The 6,960-nt window shown below is 43.5% G+C and overlaps 1 non-coding gene across 1 annotated transcript; it reads right to left on the bottom strand.

Annotated features, from left to right (window-relative positions):
• Positions 1-427: 427 nt before the first annotated feature.
• On the bottom strand, positions 428-499 carry TRNAP-CGG. Its single transcript has one exon. It is a non-coding gene; the product is annotated as a tRNA-Pro (tRNA).
• Positions 500-6,960: the final 6,461 nt, after the last annotated feature.

The following is a 6,960-nucleotide window of genomic DNA, read 5'->3' as shown; positions in this document are numbered from 1 at the left end:
AGGCTTGCGTATCTCTCATTGGTGCGAAAAACCTCATCAATAGTCACCCTTACTCTAATCTATAGTGATGTTCTTTAATTTCTTAACTTGGTATTAATGACAACATTGTAGGAGATTCTATTCTACCACTCAACCGAAATAATTCACCCATATATAGTATTATTCTTGGAATAAAAAAGACTCTTTAACTGAAAATCATTAGACACCCATATATAGTATTATTCTTCAACACAAAGCCAAACAAAAACCATTATATTATACAAACGAAATCAAAGTCAAAACCATAACAAGACAATCGTGAAGACCAAATGGTCCTTGAGTGGTTGAATTTAATTGACTTTATGCTGTCATACTAACAAAAACTTTTAAGTTCAATACTCTTTTTTAAATTATTGGGTGCGTTACTTCACAAAATGTCAGAGCAAAAGGGGTGTTGCGAGAATCGAACTCGCGACCTCTCGCACCCGAAGCGAGAATCATACCACTAGACCAAACACCCATTTCAATGGGGTTTTCCAATTTTTTATAAACATACCTATCATAAAAGAGAAAAAGACCGAATAGCTTACTATTTTTCGTTCGAAAATGTTCTCACTAAACTAAGCATTATTTGTGTATGTATGGGAATATGAATATGATTCTAACCCTTTACTGACATTCTTTTATTTTCTTTCTTGTTTATAAAATTTTCAGACCAAGGAAAGAAGTTGAAAATTTCCCTCAACTAATTAATTACATTGATATAAAGAAGCATTATTTGACGGACCTCCACAGCTATGCGCATAAGGACTAAAGACATGGAAATCTCCGCCGTACGGTTTGAATTGTTTTTCAATAAACTCTCAAAATTCCGTTATTGGCTCTGAATTTCATTTTCAAAATAGCTTCTCTGCTAAAACTAAATATTCTCTCACGCAACGGCTCGTCGTCGGAGAAAGTAACTTTGGGGCCTACGGCGGGGAATTTTAGCTCGGTCGGTGAGTCAAACACGGTTTCACGAGAAATGTCTGGAGATTTTGAGATTTTCTTCACTCCTTCGAAAAATTCAGCAAATATATTAAATAAACGCCAGAAAGAAGTGCCGTCAGTAACGGCGTGATTAACGTTGCAGCCAATTAAAACATCGTCAGCCAGCTCGATTGCTTGAACGGTGGCAAACGACTTCTTGTGGCCGGCATAACTGAGTGTTCTGTCAAAAGTAAAGAACTCTTTAAAACAACCAAGGACATCGAGCGGGGACAGAACTCAGAAGATTATGAATATTCAAAAAAGTAGCTTTCGCTTCAATGAAGTCGATTCCCACGCGTTACATGTGATGCTGATATAACCTTTAGGGTGTGTTTGGTTAGGGAATATTGTAATACTAGGAATGTTATATTAAAGGAAATATAGATCATCTAGAAAGATTACTGAAAATGTTATATTGATGTATTTGGTTGGGAGGAATAAATTAGTGGGTATTTTATGTTTATATGTTTGGTTGAGAGGGATAAATTGGTAGGTATATGTAGACGTAAAAATCTACCTGTACGGAAGGAGGGACTGATCCCGTGAAATTGAGGCCACTAGCGATCTGCTATACCTACACACGTAAGAAAACACACGTGAAGCGATGGAAAACACCAGGGTGGTGTTTGCCGTAGGCACTCCAACGCTCAAGTCAGCAAGGCTGATTTAGTTAGGGCTAGGGAGTAGAGAGGTTATCAGAAGTCTAGTCGGGGACTGTGACTACGACTGTGAAGTGAAGTTCTCAAGCTAGAACTCTGGGGTCTGAAGGTGTAGTGTAATCTCCCTGGTGAGAGGGTTGACCTCTGTTTAAATAGTGACTGTCTGGTCTCCCACTCTTGGTGGGATTGGGAGTCCTTGTAGAAATCCGTTTCCTCCAGGGATATGTCCTTTGATCCCCTTATCCTGGCGTGAAAGGGAGTCCAAGTATGACTCTGACACGGACCTTGGAGGAGTTGGGGTGGTAGTGGACTACTTTACCAGTGTTCGAATAGGAATGTGATCCGTAGGTGGCCGTGGGCTCTGAATTCATTCATAGATCCTGGAAATGTATTTGGGCTTGGGAGGCCTGGGTCCAGATGGTTTGGGCCGACTCTGCTTCGTACCGTATGGGCCTCATCTGGGGAATTCTGGCTCGGGCTGCATCAAGACTGGGCCTAGGTTTTCCTCTTTGTCAGAAGTGTCACCATATTTGGGCCGAGGACAATTTTTAGCCCTAACAGTTTGCCCCTCACTCTCTGAGTTAAGGAGTGCTTAACTTAGAGAGTAGGCATCGCTTGAGTATTCGGTCGGCCTTCGTGGACGGCCAATTTAATCGTGCGGCTGTGCATGCAGTTGGGTCCGCGGTTTGGTACGATTGTTCGGTCGGATGGGGTTGACTCGTAGTCATGCTCGGTGCCCTTATCCGAGTCGGGGTGTTTGATTGATCTAGTGGGTTCCGTCGACCAGTGTTTGGGGCTGAATGGGCGAACAATCCAGCGCACACATACTGGCTCGAGGTGTCCGACCGGGTATATAAATGAGGATTGATCTGCTGGAGGTCCATTCGCTCGGTCCGCTTGGACGAATGGGTGATTGAGCGAGTTTACTCTAAAGGTGCGTTCAGCCGGTGCTGCCAGCCGAGTGGATTACACTAGTCCCTAAGTTACAGCACTTTTGGGATTGGTCGAGTCAAAGCCAACTATTCAGCGTAGTTGCTCATTCGGTTAAGGTGACCGAGTAGCGAAACTTATGATTGACTGAGGCGTTTGGCATGATCGTGGGCCACTAAGGTTGGGTGGCTTGGTGCCGTGATGTCGATCCTGCTCGGTAGGGTAAACCGAATGAATGGTTACCTCGAGGATTGAGTGCAGTCGGCTTGAGCATCCCTTGACACTTGTACGATCGGGATGTCCTCTAACCTCGGGTTGGAAAATTGAAAACTCGCAACTTTCGATATCCATTTGTGTGGTGACACGTGTCGCTTGACAGCTTTTACTTATATAATGTCTAGCTCGCTACTCCTTTTCCTTTTCTCTCGTTTTCACAACGTTTCACAGGGAAGAGTTTTTCGCGTTTTCAGGACTTTTCCGATCGCTTTTTCACAGTACACGTCTCTTTTGATCTTCTTTTTTCGGTTTTTTGAATCGTTTTTTGTTTTGGCTTGTTTCTAGAGTGGTTTGGTGTTGATTTTGGGAGTCTTTTGGTGTGTGGAGAGGGATTGGAAGGGACAAAAAGGTTTTTTCTTTGTTTTGAAATGGTTCGACTAAGTTTCGGCCAGATTTTGAGTTTCTAGTGGGGCGAGGTTGTGGTTTGATTAGGTTTTTGTAGAGGATTGGGGAGTGATTTGGGAAAATATTAACTGATTTCTGCAATTTTGGAGTTTTTGGGGTTTTGGAAAGCAAAGGACGACGAAAACAAGTTTTGTGTGGGGGGGGGAGGGGGGGTGTCCTGGATCGGTTCGCCCGACTGGGTCGAGTGGGTAAGTCAGGCTTAGATTTCAAATAGTTGAAAAAGTTTAGAGGCAGGTCGCCCGGTCGTACTGATCGGATAGTTGGGCAACTGTAGGGGTAGCAAGATTCAAAAGGTGCTCGGTTGATCAGGACGAGCGAGTCCATACGCAACTGTCAAATTGTCCTGGAGCAGTCAGTTGTTTAGGGTGAGTGAAACTGTGGAAACGGTGGGGCTCTGAATTTGAATCAGTCGGTCGGGGAGAGCGTGTGCCAATTTGGGCTGAATCTGGGAGTAGGTAGGTCGGTCGGTTGCGAGGATCGATCAGGATTCTAACTTGGGTTGTGGAAGTTGAGGAGAAGTGTGTCAACGGGGATAGGTCGGTTAGTGCCGAAGGACGTGTGGTAGGTTAAAGCGGGCTCTTACGGTATTACTCGGTCGGTGGTATGGGGTGTGTGATAGTTCGATACTTAGGATTTTAGAGATTGGATTGTGGGATCGACTCGGTCAGTCGGGTAGGCCAAATAGGTTGACAATGTTAGATACAGAATCGGGTAGTTCGAGCGGGGCTGGGGCGGATGTTGGAAACGAGTATGAATGAGCCTTGACCATGGTGATGATGCCTCAAGGCTCCTTTTCGACGGGTGTACCGAGCGGTGTTACTGTAGCTACCCCAGGGATGAGTGCTGATGGTTTGAGTAGTTCAGGCAAGCATGGGGGAAGTGGGGAAGACTCCGAAGGTGCTGATAGTTCACCCTCGTCTAGTAGTAGCTCTGAGGAGGAGCCAAGTCAACAGGGTAAATGGATCTTGGCCAGGGATTACCCGCATGTGCTCAAGGATAGCGACGTGTGGCGAATTCGGACTATGTATCACATTTTGGGTTCTATTGAGATCCGGGCGCCATGGTCGTACGAGCGGGTTGATTGGGAGGCGAAAGGTTGGGTGAGTGTTTATGAGAAGTGGTTCCATGACAGGCTGAGGTTGCCTATTCCTCTCTTCGTCTGAGAGGTGCTAAACCACTTCATGATTGCCCCATCGCAGATCATGCCGAACGGTTAGAGGTTACTTATGGCGCTGGAGGACCTCTATGTGCGGAACCAAGTGATGTTTGGTCTGCACGAGTTGTTGTACTCGTATTTTCTAAAGGAGAACGACAAAGAGAAGGGTCGATATCTGATCAACTTCAGGCATGATCGGTCTCATTTGGTAACCGACCTCCGGTCCAGTGACAAGAACTAGAAGGATCAGTACTTCTTTGTGCAGGGTCAGACTGTCTTTGGGGAGAGAGGCCATGGCGATATTCCGAGCAGTTGGCAAGCCACTGGTGAGAACCTTTGTCTTTTTTTGTACTTTGATTACTAAATCTTATTGTGTTTTTTGCTTGTAGAGCTTGAGTACAATCGGGTCGGGCAGAGCGAAGACGGCTTGGACTTGTAGACCCAGAAAATGCTAGCCATTTCGAAGGTGCAGAGGGATTGGCAAGTAGTATTGGCGGAGGCTAACCTCAGGATCAGCCATCTCTGGGTCGGAGTGGAGGTGATTTAGCGAGGTATTCCCTTCCCTTCGGTGAAGCAGACTTGGGATGTGCTTCTGACTTGGTACTGCAATCATACCATTTATGGTGAGTCTAGGCTGAACCCACTAACCGTTAGAGAGTTTGCGCTTGCAGAGACACTGATGAAGAAGCTGATCATCCACAGTGCGAGTGAGTCCATCGCTTGGCGTTGGGAGAAGAGGAGGAGGGAATCCTTGGCCAGAGAGGATAGGAGAGCGGAGGATGTAGTGGCGATACCGTCGAGCCGTTAGCCCGCTTCCGGAGCTGGGTCATCCTAGACAGCAATCTTGGATGAAGAGACTGTAACACCCCACTTGAGGTACGTAGTTAAGATTTGATGAATGGCTTGAATGTTTATTGATTTATCCTCATTTGAGTCTGTATGTTGTTAATATTGTTTGGTTTATCCTTGGATGAAAAGGTGTCTTGGTTTGGTTGAGTGATTTCCCTGAAAATTTGTAATTCTTGGCTAAATATTAAGGTTACAGTCTTCGTCGGGGCGAAGAAGAATCTTCGCCGCGGCGATGAGGAGGTGCTACAACCCCATGTAGCTGCTGTGAGCTTTCGCCGGGGTGAAGAAAATAGCTTCGCCACGGCGAAGACTCGACTAAATGTTCCCCTTGAGTTTTTGAGAATTTTTTCTTTTGAGACTCAATGACCATTCTACCCCTTTTTAGCAGGAAAAGTGGGGAGTGAAATGTAAGGAAATTGCATGGAGAATAGTTTGATTGGGGTTGTGCTTGCAAAGAATGAAAGGTCTTAGATGGAATTTCAAAGAAAAAGTAAGGGTATTTTGGGAAAGAGTGGAGAAAATATGAGATATTAAGGGTTTAGCTTTAGAAACCCTATCATTTGCTTCTTCACCACCGCCACTTTCATCCTTTATTTCTCTCAATTTTTCATTCAAGTTTCCAAGGATCTTTGAAGAGCTTTTGACTAGAAATTGTTACAAGTGGATCCTAAGCACAAAAAGGTTTAAGAGAAAGTATCAAACCATCAAGAGTAGAGAGGTTAAGTGGATTCTACTTGTGTCCAAGGTAAGTAAATTCACCTAAGTTGTGATTTACTTGATTGAATGATGTGTAGAGATTTTTAGATATGTGCTTGATGCTTGAATTTCTATGTTTGAAATGAGTTGATAAATTCAAGGTTGTTATATGAAAGAATTTCCACCATGAGAAGGGTGGATTGTGTTGTTAAAGTTGGGTAGAAGTGTGGATACAATTAGAAGAATTTGAGAGGCATATTTGAAGTGTGTTTTCCCTTGCAGGTTGTATGATGTTTTAAAGGGGTTGAACTCCTATTTTGGATGATTAAGAAAGAAGTATAATTAAAGTTAGACTAAAGTTTTGGTATGCACACATATTGTTTGATGAAATGTCTAAAAGAAGCATGAGTAGAAGTAGAGAACCTTAACAATTAGAATAGAGTTTATGTATCATTAACAATTAGAATAGAGTTTATGCATGCACACATATTGTTTGATGAAATGTCTAAAAGAAGCATGAGTAGAAGTAGAGAACCTTACTTTATGCAACATAGCATATTTGTATGTCATGAATGCATATAAGAAAGATTTTAGGCATGAGCCATCCATATGCATATGTTTGATTGAGTAATCACATGAGAAAGAAATATGAGAAATGAGAAAGAAATACTCTATGAATAGAGATAAAGAAAAGAACCAATTCTCTTAGAATAAAGAGAAAGAAAGAACTAGCACTAGAGGATAAAATGATTATTAAGTGCTACAGAAAAGAAAAGAAAATTGGTTGTGCGATGGGGAACTCGTGAGTGTAGAGTTACCCTCATGTAAACCGTTATGAGAAAGAGCGGTCTCCGCCATGAGAGAGCAGAATGCATGTAAATCGTTATGAGAAAGAGCGGTCTCCGCCATGAGAGAGCGGAGTGCATGTAAACCGTTATGAGAAAGAGCGGTCTCCGCTATGAGAAAGCGGAATGAGAATGA

The sequence above is a fragment of the Pistacia vera genome, unplaced genomic scaffold, assembly GCF_008641045.1.
Source record: "Pistacia vera cultivar Batoury unplaced genomic scaffold, PisVer_v2 Contig464, whole genome shotgun sequence".
Lineage (NCBI taxonomy): Eukaryota > Viridiplantae > Streptophyta > Magnoliopsida > Sapindales > Anacardiaceae > Pistacia > Pistacia vera.
The sequence above is the reverse complement of the archived record's forward strand: the minus strand, read 5'-3'. Positions and strand labels throughout refer to the sequence as shown.